The sequence below is a fragment of the Manis pentadactyla genome, chromosome X (genome assembly GCF_030020395.1).
Source record: "Manis pentadactyla isolate mManPen7 chromosome X, mManPen7.hap1, whole genome shotgun sequence".
NCBI lineage: Eukaryota > Metazoa > Chordata > Mammalia > Pholidota > Manidae > Manis > Manis pentadactyla.
This window is the reverse complement of record NC_080038.1, coordinates 84,542,020-84,555,373: the sequence shown is the minus strand read 5'-3', so window position 1 is coordinate 84,555,373 and position 13,354 is coordinate 84,542,020.

Genomic DNA, 13,354 nt, shown 5'->3' with positions numbered 1-13,354 from the left:
GTGTGTTGTTGACTGTGGGCTTGCCATATATGGCCTTTATTATGTTGAGGTATTTTCCCTCTATACCCATTTTGTTGAGAGTTTTTATTATGAATGGATGTTGAATTTTGTCAAATCCTTTTTCAGCATCTATGGAGATGATCATGTGGTTTTTGTCCTTCTTTTTGCTGATGTGGTGGATGATGTTGATTAATTTTCGAAAGTTGTACTATCCTTGCATCCCTGGAATAAATCCTACTTGATCATGATGGATGATCTTTTTCATGTATTTTTCAATTCGGTTTGCTAATATTTTGTTGATTATTTTTGCACCTTTGTTCATCAGTGATATTGGTCTGTAATTTTTTTTTTTGTGATGTCTTTGCCTGTTTTAGGTATTAGAGTGATGCTGGCCTCATAGAATGAGTTTGGAAGTATTCCTTCTTCTTCTACTCTTTGGAAAACTTTAAGGAGGATGGGTATTAGTTCTTCACTAAATGTTTGATAAAATTCATCTGGTCCATGGGTTTTATTTCTTTGGTAGATTTTTGAGTACCAGTTCAATTTTTTTGCTGGTAATTGGTCTGTTCATATTTTGTTTCTTTCAGGGTCAACCTTGGAAGTTTGTATTTTTCTAGAAAGTTGTCCATTTGTTCTAGGTTATTCAGTTTGTTAGCATATAATTTTTCATAGTATTATCTAATAATTCTTTGTATTTCTGTGGTATCTGTAGTAATTTTTCCTTTCTCATTTCTGATTCAGTTTATGTGAGTAGACTCTTTTATTCCTGATAAGTCTGGCTAGGTGAAGGGCCCCCACCAGTAAGATGGTGAACTTCCGGCTTCTCTTCTGGGTCCTCAGTTCCTGACGGCATCACCTAAAGACCTATCACCTCTCTCCCCACTCCCACTCCCAGCACCTAGCCAATAGCCACCAGCCCCATAGAAGTAACACCACAATCACCCCATGCCCCTTCCTATGTAACCCAGCACCTTTCCCCAATAAAGCGGAATTCTCTGGTGAATTGCTGCTATGTGTCGCACCTTTCCTTTCATTGGTGCCGAAACCCAGGAGACGGGACACCCGAACTGGGCCCTGTCTTCCCCCCAACACCAGCAGCAGCTTGCCCTCGTCCTCTTTTTCCGGCGCTGGCTCCTCACACTCACCACTCCTCTCTGGCCTTTAGGTAAGTTTTCCCCCGGAGGGGGCCACTATTCCCTGAGCTATCGCAGTGCCATTGATTGTGATCGTCCGGCAAGGCCCTGACGCTCGGGGACAAAGAAGGAACTCTGCTCGCCTCCAGCATTCACGGCTGCAGCAGACCCTCAGGCCCCCCTTCAACAGCCATAAATTGCTGCCTCCGGCCTTCACAGCTGCTGCAGACCCTCAGGCCCCCCTCCAACAGCCATAAATTGCCACCTCCAGCCTTCACGGCTGCAGCAGACCCTCAGGCCCCTCCTCCAACAGCCATAAATGAGGTGACTCCTTTGTGGATGAGAACGCTCCCTTTTCTACTCCCTCCTTCCATTCTACCTGCTGAAATCTGTTCCGTCCGCCAAAAACTGCTAGTACTAGGCACCTCGGACTCCGGCACTCTGCCTTCTTAGAGAAGTCTGGGTGACGACCCACACTTCCTAAGAAACCGACTAGTATACGAGTTTCCGCAGACCACCAAGGATCATCGGGGACGCCCTTTGTCTCCTTGCCGTCTGCTCCCAGTCCAAGGATCTCTGTTCATCTTCCCCAGTTTGTCTCCTTCTCTGTCCTTTAGCCATGGGAGCCTTCTCATCCCTCCCTGAAAGTTCACCTCTTGAATGCCTGCTCAAGTATCTAGCCACCCTCTCCCTGATGCCTGATATAAAACCAAAACTTCTTCGCAAATACTGCTCCCAAGATTGGCCGACATAGCCCATAAACAATAACAACCAATGGCCCGCAGGGGAAACTCTTGATCCTAACATCACTTGCGATATCTTTAACTACTGCCAGCGCCTGAAAAACTGGAAGGAGATTCCCTATACTGAAGCTTTCCGCCTCCTCCCCCCGCCCACCCCCAAGTTCTCCTAGCCTGCAAGCCGTCTCCCCCGCAAAAGCCTCCCGTTCACTCCCTTTCCCCTCCTCTCCTACAACAACCCCTCCCCCTTCCTCCACCACCATCTCCTCCCCCACCTCACCCCCCTTGCAGTTCAAGCCTGAGCCTTTCAGCCCCCCTCTAACTAAGTTCCAAGAGCCTCCTCTGTCTTTGCCCCCATCACCTGTTTCTCCCCCACAGACTGAGCCAGAACCCTTCAGTCCTCCTCAGACTCGGTCCCGAGGGCCTCGCAAAATTATCGCACCCCTCCGGGAAGTAGCAAGATCTGAAGGCATCGTGTGTGTTCACGTCCCTTCCTCCTTAAGAGATTTAACCCAACTTGAGAAATGCCTAAGTTCCTTTTCCACTGATCCCACAATATATATCAGAGAGTTTCAATAGACCCTCCAGTCATACAGCCTCACACATCATGACATTTTCATGCTCCTGGCCAATACCCTCCCTCCTGAAGAGCATAGACGAGTTTGAGACTTCGCCCAAACACATGCCACCTAAACCCACAGGACTGACCCCACCTATCCCCCTGGCCCCACCGCTGTCCCCGAACAAGACACACACTGAGATTATAACACCACCATGAGTCTCCACTCTCGAGATATCTTCGCCTGCTGCTTAATAGCAGGTCTCAAAAAAGCAGCTCGTAAATAGTCAATTTTCAAAAGCTCCCTCCGAGTTCTTAGACAGACTCACTCAAGCCCTATTACAGTATACCAGCCTGGACCCAGAAACGCCTGACGGGAGACATGTCCTTATGACATACTTCCTAGCTCAAAGCTACCCCGACATTAAAGCTAAATTCAAAAGGTTAGAACAGGGCCCCGCTACCCCACAGACTGAGATCCTAACAGTCGCCTTTAAAGTCTTCCATAACCGGGAGGAGGAGAAAGAACACCGTAAACAAAAGGCTGATCAGGCCAATTTTCAAATGTTGGCCCAGCTGAAAAAACCAAAACCTGGGCGCCCCTCTACAAACAAACCCCCCCCAGGAGCTTGTTTCAAGTGCGGAAAAGAGGGACATTGGTCAAGGGCGTGCCCCTACCCCAGATTTCCTACCACCCCATGCCCCAGATGGCACAAAAAGGGCCACTGGAGGTCTGATTGCCCAGCCACCTGAAGGGGAGGCTGGATGAACAACCCCCATCTTAAGCCTGCCGTAGTGGGGCTGGCAGAAGAAGATTGACAGGGCCTGGGAGCTTCTCGCCCGACCATTTCCATCACCAAACAGGAGCCCAGAGTTACTTCAATAGTAGACTGTCGCCCCATCTCCTTCCTCCTAGATACAGGAGCCACCTTCTCAGTCTTGCGGGAATACCGGGGCCCTACCACGCCTGCCATTACTCCTATAGTTGGGGTAGGAAGTAAACAGATTTTCCCATTAACCCCCCCCTTTTATGCACAATCCAAGACAATCCAATACCTTTCTCTCACTCCTTCCTGCTTATGCCCCAGTGTCCCATCCCCTAAGACAGGACATCCTTTCTCTCCTCCATGTTTCCATAACTATATCCACTCCCACAGCCCCCAGTACTCCCTTTCTAATGGCCCTCATAGCCGACGACCCCCCTCTACCCAATGAAAGCTCCAGTTCCACCCTCATACACCCTGTAAATCCCAGAGTTTGGGACATTACCAACCCCACTGTGGCTCTATGTCCTCCTGCCTCTATCAAATTACATGACCCCTCTCAGTATATCTGTCAGGCCCAATACCCCCCAACCACTTCAGCCCTCATAGGTCTCCAACCCATCATTCAAGATCTTTTAAACAAAATTACCCCAGACCCACTCACTCCCTGTTTAATACCCCCATATTAGCTGTTAAAAAAACCAACAGATCTTTCCACCTCGTCCAAGACCTTCGCCTCATCAACATGGCCATCGTCCCTATCCATCCCTTAGTCCCAAATCCATACACCCTTTTATCACTGCCCTGCCTTGGCTTCCCGAGACCCCTCCTCCCAAGATTTTTTCGCCTTCACCTGGACGGACCCATACACAAGACATCCTGAACAACTCACTTAGACAGTTTTCCCACAAAGCTTCCGAATCCACCTTATTACAATCTGCAGTCCCTCGTAGGAACAGTCTCAACTTGACACTGCTTCCCTACTTAACCTTCTAGCTTCCAGAAGTTACCGAGTATCCCCTGTCAAAGCTCAAATCTCTTCCCCTTCTGTCACTTAACTCCGATTTCTTCTATCTCAACAAAGAAAGTCCATCACCTTAGACAGAAAATGGCACCTCTCTGACCTGCCCATTCCCAAAACCAAGAGAAATCCTTTCCTTTCTAGGCCTGGCTGGGTATTTTAGAGTGTGGATCCCTAACTTCTCCCTGTTGGCAAGACCCCTATACGACCTCAGCAAGGGCCCCCTGAAGAACCATTATCCTCCTCACCCCGACACTCCTTCATTAAGCTCTGTCGAGCCCTTGTAGAAGCCCCAGCTCTCCATCTTCCTGATTTGTCAAATCCCTTCTCATTATACATTCATGAGAAGTCCAGTCAAGCTCTAGGAGTCCTAGGCCATTATTATAGCCCATCCTTTGAACCAGTAGCTTATCTTTCCAAGCAATTAGACCCCACAGTTCGGGGATGAGCCCCCTGCCTTTGGGCATTAGCCGCTAGACAGCTCTTGCAGAAGGAAGCTCATAAACTGACATTCGGGGCGCCCCTTACCATTCTGTCCCCACATCACCTAAAAGATATCTTAACCTACAAAAGTTTACAGACTCTCCCTCCCTCCAGACTCCTGACCTTACTGTCCTCTTTCCTCCAAAATCCCGTTCACCCCCTTTGCCATCCATACCCGAATCATGACTTTTTCCTCCTTTACCGCTCTCTTGCTTTTTCTCCTCATTCCTATTGTCTTCCCCGCCACCCCAGCCTCCTTTGTATGGCGATTCAAAGTAAGACAGACTTACACACAGCATCAAACAAAAGTTACTGCCCTCATTGCCACATCAGACTGCCCTCTGAAAGGCTGCTCTGAGCCTTTATACCTCCACTTTCCTCCCTCCACCAAAGTGTTCACTAGCAGCTACCTTTATTCTCCCTACCTCTGCTTCCTTTATGACCAAAGACAAGCCTATTGCAAGTGATGGCAAGACACCTATGGGGGATGTCCCCACTGGTCTTGCGCCATTCACTACATGAGTAACTCCCAGTACCCACAGTATTACTCCTCCAACCGTTTCATGAAATACCCCAACGGCTCATTCTCCTTATCAATCCCAGATCCCTGGGACTCTCGATGGGCTGCCGGGGTCACAGCCTCAGTTTACTATGGGGGGGTCCTTGACCCTCCACAGTACCCTTCATATCTCTCGAGACTATGTTCCCTCTCACTCCCAGATCTCTCAAGTTGCATCAGATATCGGACATTCCGAAAAAGTCATTATCCAAACTCTTGACGGCACTTCTTTATCTTCTTATTCCTCCGACTCTTGGTTACAGCTTATTCAAGACACCACCATCTTTCTCAACCACACCCTCAACACCGCCAATTGTTTCTTATGCGCATCACTACAGCACCCTTTGCTGGCCGCCATGCCCCTTATTATTTCCAACTACTCCTTCCATGCAGAAAGACAACCCCTCCACCCCCTGGCAGACATACCCCTATGAGAACCAGAATACGCAGATAATCTCACCATCCACCACTGTTAGGGCCAGCTCCAGCCCCCTCCAGCGCACTTCACTGCCTCTCTATCTACACCCCTACCTCCGACTCTAAGACTTTCACCAACCAGGACACTTCTTTTAGTGTAATGGCAGTCTTTTCAACTCACTGCATCCCAACTCTGATATACCCTGCATTCTCGTCACCCTAATCCCACAGCTTACAATTTACAGCATGGCAGAATTTCTTGAGCTCCAACCTCCCTTGCCCTCGTGCACAAAAAGGGCTGCGCTTTCCTTCCCATCATGGTCAGTATCTCTTTGACCACCTCAGCCATTGGGGCAGGGTTTTCGAGAGGAGCCTTGAGTCACTCTCTATGGGCAATTAGAAATCTCAACGACAAACTTGAAAGAGCCCTGACATCCACTGCCAATTCCCTAGCCTCTCTCCAAAGACAGGTCACTTTGCTAGCTAAGGTCACCCTTCAAAACCGGCGGGTCTTAGATCTGCTTACAGCCGAAAAGGGCGGCACCTGCGTCTTCCTTTGAGAAGAGTGCTGCTATTACATCAATGAATCCAGCATTGTAGAACCTGACATTACCAAACTCACCGACCTTGCCTCCAGCCTCCACTCTGCTTCCAATTCCAACCCATTCTCTTCAATACCAACAAACCCCCTCCTTACCTGGCTGTGGCCCATTGCAGGCCCTATAATAATCAATCTTCTTGCCTGTCTCTTCTTACCTTGTATAGTAAAGTTTATCAAATCTCAAGTCAGTAAAATCTCTAATCAAACTTTCAACCAGCTTTTACTCAGAAACTGTCAGCTTCTGGCCACAGAAGATCCCTCACCCTCACGTGACCTCCCCACCACACGCTGAGATGGACCGCTCTCTCCACTGGAAACTGTTCCTGGAAACAATGGCCGCAGACGCCTGGCTTCTGGCACCCGTATCCTCCTGGCACCATTGAAATCAACAAGTCCTCGACCTATAGTTACAAGGAACCTTCATTGATTTCCAACCTGAAGAAGTCCACATCTACTCGTCCTTACTGTGGGGAGTCCTATCAACCCTTTTCCCCCAATCCTCAAGCCCTCACTCCCTTCTCCACCCCCGTTCAGCAGGAAGCAGTCAGAAAGAAAGCAACGTCCACAACCCCATAGAGGAGAAAGGGGGGAATGAAGGGCTCCCACCAGTAAGATGGCGAACTTCCGGCTTCTCTTCCGGGTCCTCAGTTCCCGACGGCGTCACCTAAAGACCTATCACCTCTCTCCCCACTCCCACTCCCAGCACCTAGCCAATAGCCACCAGCCCCATAGAAGTAACACCACAATCACCCCATGCCCCTTCCTATATAACCCAGCACCTTTCCCCACTAAAGCGGAATTCTCCAGTGAATTGTTGCTGTGTGTCGCACCTTTCCTTTTACTAGGGGTTATGTATTTTGTTTATTTTCTCAAAGAATCAGCTCTTACTTTCATTGCTTCTTTGTATTGTTTTGTTTTTCTTGACATTATTTATTTCTGATCTAATCTTTATTATGTCCCTCCTTCTACTGACTTTGAACCTCCTTTGTTCTATTTTTTCTAGTTTCATTAATTGTGAGTTCAGACTGTTAATATGGGACAATTCTTCTTTCCTGAGGTAGGCCTTTATTGCAATATACTTTCCTCTTAGCACAGCCTTTGCTGCATCCCACAGATTTCGTGGTGTTGAATTGTGTTGACATTTGTCTCCATATACACCTTGATCTCTGTTTTTATTTAGTCATTGTTCCATTGGTTATTTAGGAGCAGTTTGTCAAGCCTCCGTGTGTTTGTGGGATATTTCATTTTCTGTGCATAATTTTTTTCTAGTTTCATACCTTTGTGGTCTGAGAAACTGGTTGGTACAATTTCAATCTTTTTGCATTCACTGAGGCTCTTTTTTGTGGCCTAGTGTATGATCTATTCTTTTAAATATTTTGTGTGCTCTTGAGAAGGATGTGTATCCTGCTGCTTTTGGGTGGAGAGTTCTGTGGATGTCTGTTAGATCCATCTGTTCTACTGTGTTGTTCAATGCCTCTGTCTCCTTAGTTCTTTTCTGTGTGGTTGATCTGTCCTTTGGAGTGGGTAGAGTGCTGAAGTGTCCTAGAAAGAATACATAACATTCTATTTCCCCTTTTAATTCAGTTAGTATTTGTTTCACATATGTAGGTGCTCCTGTGTTGGGTGCATAGATATTTATAGTGGTTATATCCCCAATCCCTTTGTTGGATTGACCTCTTTATCCTTATGCAATGTCCTTCTTTATCTCTTGTTAGTTTCTTTGTTTTGAAGTCTATTTTGTCTGATACAAGTACTGCAACACCTGCTTTTCTGTCCCTATTAGTTGCATAAAATATCTTTTTCCATCCCTTCACTTTTAGTCTGTGTATGTCTTTGGGTTTGAAGAGAGTCTCTTGTAGGCAGCATATAGGTGGGTCTTGTTTTTTTATCCATTCAGTGACTCTATGTCTTTTGATTAGTGCATTCAGATCATTCACATTTACAGTGATTATCGATAGGTATGTATGTATTGCCATTGCAGGCTTTATATTTGTGGGAATCTAAGGTTCAAGGTTAACTTCCTTACTATCTAAGAGTCTAAATTAACTCACTTATTATGCTATTACATACACAATCTAAAGGTTCTTTTTTTCCCTCCTTTTCTTCCTCCTCCATTCTTTATAATTAGGTTTCATAAGCTGTACTCTTTGTTTATCCCATTTTATTACCTCTGATGACAGCTATTTAACATTAGGAACACTTCCATCTATAGAAGTCCCTCCAAAATACACTGTAGAGATGGTTTGTGGGAGGTAAATTCTCTCAGCTTTTGCTTATCTGGAAATTGTTTAATCCTTCCTTCAAATTTAAGTGATAATCTTGCTGAATAAAGTTCTTGGTTCAAGGCCTTTCTGCTTCATTGCATTACATACATCATGCTACTCCCTTCTGGCATTTAAGGTTTCTGCTGAGAAGTCTGATGATAGCCTGATGTGCTTTCCTTTGTATGTGATCTTTTTTCTCTCTCTGGCTGCCTTTAGTACTCTGTCCTTATCCTTGATCTTAGCCACTCAATTACTATATGTCTTGGTGTTGTCTTCCTTGGTTCCCTTGTGTTGGGAGATCTGTGCACCACCATGGTATGAAAGACTATCTCCTTCCCCAGATTAGGGAAGTTTTCAGCAATTGCTGTGTCTTTGAAACTTCCTCAAAGACACTTTCTACCCCTTTCTCTTTCTCTTCTTCTGGTATGCTTATCATGTGAATACTGTTCTGTTTTGATTGGTCACACAGTTCTCTCAATGTTCTTTCATTCTTAGAGATTCTTTTTTCTCTCTGTGCCTCAGTTCTTTGTATTCCTGTTCTGTGATTGCTATTTCATTAATTTTTTCCTCCACTGTATCTAATCTGCTTTTAATACCCTCCATCATTCTCCTTAATGATTGGATCTCTGAAAAGACTCTATGCTTTGCATTTGTAGTTCCTGTAGACAGATCTTCCCTCTGGTTGGCCTATTGCGATGGTATGGTTTGCCAGTTTGCATGCCAGGTGGGGCTTACTGGGAGAAAGGCACAGTAGGCTACATATCATGGAGGGGATCCTTGGAACAGTGTGCCAGCCAGGGAGCTGGAGCACCTGAAAATCATGAAAGCTCCCAACCTGCTGGGCAGAGTGCACCTGGACAGTTTTGTCTACCTGTCCTTTCTCCTGAGCAGTAAGCTCTGTGTAATCCTTGCCCCTTTAGCAGCCCTCTTGCTGTTAGGAAGACTCTCAGACTGCAAACCTTTCTTTTGTCCCAGAGCAGCCGGATATGGATCACTGCTTTCCACAAGCAGCTGGAATCACAATCTCTCCAGGAATTGTCCCTGTCTTAGCTTTCCAATCCCCTAATCATGAGAGTGTCATGAAAGCCCCATGAAATGTAGGTTTGTGCTCCCAGAGCAGATCTCTGGAGCTAGGTGTTCAGTATTCCCAGCCTTCTATCCCCTCCCCTGCTCCATCTCTCTTCCTTCTGCCAGTGGGCTGGGGTGGAGGAAGGGCTTGGGTTCTGCTGGATCACAGCTTTGGTACATTACCCTGTTCCATGAGGTCTGCTCTTTTCTCCAGGTATATGCAGTTTGGCACAGTCCTCTTTCCTGTTGCTCTTTCAGGATTAGTTGTATTAATTATATTTCTGTACTATATGCGGTTTTAGTAAGAAGTCTCTGTCTTACCTCTCACGCCGCCATTTTTAATCCTCCTTATAGCTATCCACTGAATTTTATGAATGGCTTATTATCAGATTTTTATATCAATAACCACATTGAGTGTCTAAATATACAACTTTACAATTTTATAAATCAAACTGGTAAATTCATTTGAATTCCAGTAGATTAAATATTCTATGCTTTTTAGCACTAAATTGTAGTTGACAGAGTATGAAGTTTCAAGCCAGATGAAGCTCTATTTATATTTCATCTTCAACTATTTATTAGATCTGGCACTATGAACATTCTGTAAATATACACATTACATATTCATTATATTCCATGCTACAATCTATATTGGGGATACAGAATCAAATTATGCACTTAGTTTACTCAGCTGCTTAATGCAAAAGTCAGTAAAGCAAATAGAAAATTAAAGATAAGAGTATGACATAAGTAATTATAGGATATTGTATGAACACAAAAAATTACAAGACAGCCCACACTGGAAATATAAAAACAATGCTGGGGGAAAGATTAAGGTGTTTTGTAATCATTTATCTTCTGCAGAACAAAATTTAAACATTTAAAATGCTTTAGAGGAAGATAACAAACTGAAGCCTCTACAACAAATAATCTTCAAAATCAGCCATAAAATTAAAAAAAAATATGAAGATGCAGGCAAAAGTGAGCAATAACCAGGAGAAAAAAAATTAATTATACACACACACACATACACACACACACTTAAATATATATACATATTTCTTATTTAAATATATATCTTATTTAATTGAAATCAGACAAAACAATCAAATATTTTGAAATTTTACACATTCACTATAATATTTGAAATATATGTGTAAATTTAGTCAACAGAAAAGCATCAAAACAATTATGATTAATATGTTAATTTAAAAAGAAAGATGGACAAAATCAATAACATGAAAATTAATAATGGAGAATGACAGTACATGAGCTGGTCAAATGCAATTTCTAGTACTGAAAAATACGAAAGCTAAAACACAAAATTCAAAAATAGTTCCAGAGATTCAGTAGGCTGAATAGCAGGCCATTATAAATTAAACATAATGATTCACAGGGAAAAGAAAAACAAATATGAAAAACAGATAAAGAATGTAAAAAATCTTGTGACACAGTAAAAAATATACACTATATATGAATGAGGAATCCAAGAAAGAGTAGCGGTAGACCATAGGATTGGAGAAATATTTGCAGCAATAGTGGCCAAAAGGTTTTTAAAAACTCTTAACAGACACTAATACACACAGAATAACTATATCATATAACTAGGACAAGTGAAAAGAAAACCACTACTAAGCACCATTATAAAAAAACTGCTGAAAACAAAGTCAAAGCAGCCCAAAACAAAAACATTTTTTTTTTTAAAGGAAGAACAGTATATTACTTGGAAATAGAAACTATATAAACTAAAGAGAATGGGATGGCAATTTTAAAGTGCTGCAATAGAAAGATGATCCACCAAAAAGCCTATAATGAGCAAAAATATTGTTTAAAATGAACTCAAAGTTTTCAGAAAAAATTGCTGAAAGAATGTGTCTCCAAAAAACCTCAGTGAAAAGAATATTAAAAATCATTAAACAGCATGAAGAAAATTTATTTTATATGGAAACATAAAACTGTTGAAAGGAATAAAGAGCACAGAATGGGTAAATAAGAACGAATATGAACCCTTTAAACTAAATCATAATGGTGATGCTAGTTATGGTAATAGCTATGAAAGGGATCTCTAAAACTAGGACTAGAAAGAGAGAATGAATGATTTATCAAAAAACTTTTTAGCTAGCATCACACTTAATTATGAAATAACAAATACTACCTCAGTTGGGAGGAAAAATAGGATGTCCAATAACATTTCTATTCAAAGACATACTGGAAGACAAAAGTAATACAATAAGGCAAGAAAAAATATATACATCCATCAAGATTGAAAGAAAGAAGTAGAGTAGAGGTGGAGCCAAGATGGCGGAGTGAGTAGAGCAGCGGAAATCTTCTCCCAAAACCACATATATCTATGAAAATATAACAAAGACAACTCTTCCTAGAATAAAGACCAGAGGACACAGGACAACATCCAGACCACATCCACACCTGTGAGAACCAAGCGCCTCGCAAAGGGGCAGCCCAAGCCAGGCCACGCCCAGAGCAACAGCGGAGATAAACTCCATAGCAGCTGGGAAGGAAGCAGAAGCCCTGTCTGCGTGAAGCTACCCAGCACAAGCCACTAGAGGTCGCTGTACTCCCAGGAGAGGAAGGCCACAAACCAACAAGAAGGTAAGTTCTTCCAGCTGTCACTCATCCCAGCTCTGCAAACTATTCCTATCACCATGAAAAGACAAAATTACAGGCAAACCAAGATCACAGAGGCAACACCAGAGAAGGAGACAGACCAAACCAGTCTTCCTGACAAAGAAATCAAAATAAAAATCATAAACATGCTGACAGAGATGCAGAGAAATATGCAAGAGAAATGGGATGAAGTCCGGAGGGAGATCACAGATGCCAGGAAGGAGATCACAGAAATGAAACAAACTCTGGAAGGACTTATAAGCAGAATGGATAAGATGAAAGAGGCCATTGAGGGAATAGAAACCAGAGAACAGGAACGCATAGAAGCTGACATAGAGAGAGATAAAAGGATCTCCAGGAATGAAACAATATTAAGAGAACTGTGTGACCAATCCTAAAGGAACAATATCCATATTATAGGGGTACCAGAAGAAAAGAGAGAGGAAAAGGGATGGAAAGTATCTTGGAAGAAATAATTGCTGAAAACTTTCCCAAACTTGGGGAGGAAATAATCGAACAGACCACGGAAATACACAGAACCCCCAACAGAAAGGATCAAGGAGGACAACACCAGACACATAATAATTACAATGGCAAAGATCAAGGACAAGGAAAGAGTTTTAAAGGCAGCTAGAGAGAAAAAGGTCACCTATAAAGGAAAACCCATCAAGCTAACATCAGACTTCTCGACAAAAACCCTACAGGCCAGAAGAGAATGGCATGATATATTTAATGCAATGAAACAGAAGGGTCTTGAACCAAGGATACTGTATCCAGCACGGATATCATTTAAATATGATGGCAGGATTAAACAATTCCCAGAGAAGCAGAAGCTGAGGGAATTTGCTTCCCACAAACCACCTCTACAGGGCATCTTACAGGGACTGCTCTAGATGGGAGCACTCCTAAAAAGAGCACAGAACAAAACACCCAACATATGAAGAATGGAGGAGGAGGAATAAGAAGGGAGAGAAGAAAAGAATCTCCAGACAGTGTATATAACAGCTCAATAAGCGAGCTAAGTTAGGCAGTAAGATACTAAAGAGGCTAACCTTGAACCTTTGGTAACCACGAATTCAAAGCCTATAATGGTAATAAGTACATATCTTTCAATAGTCAC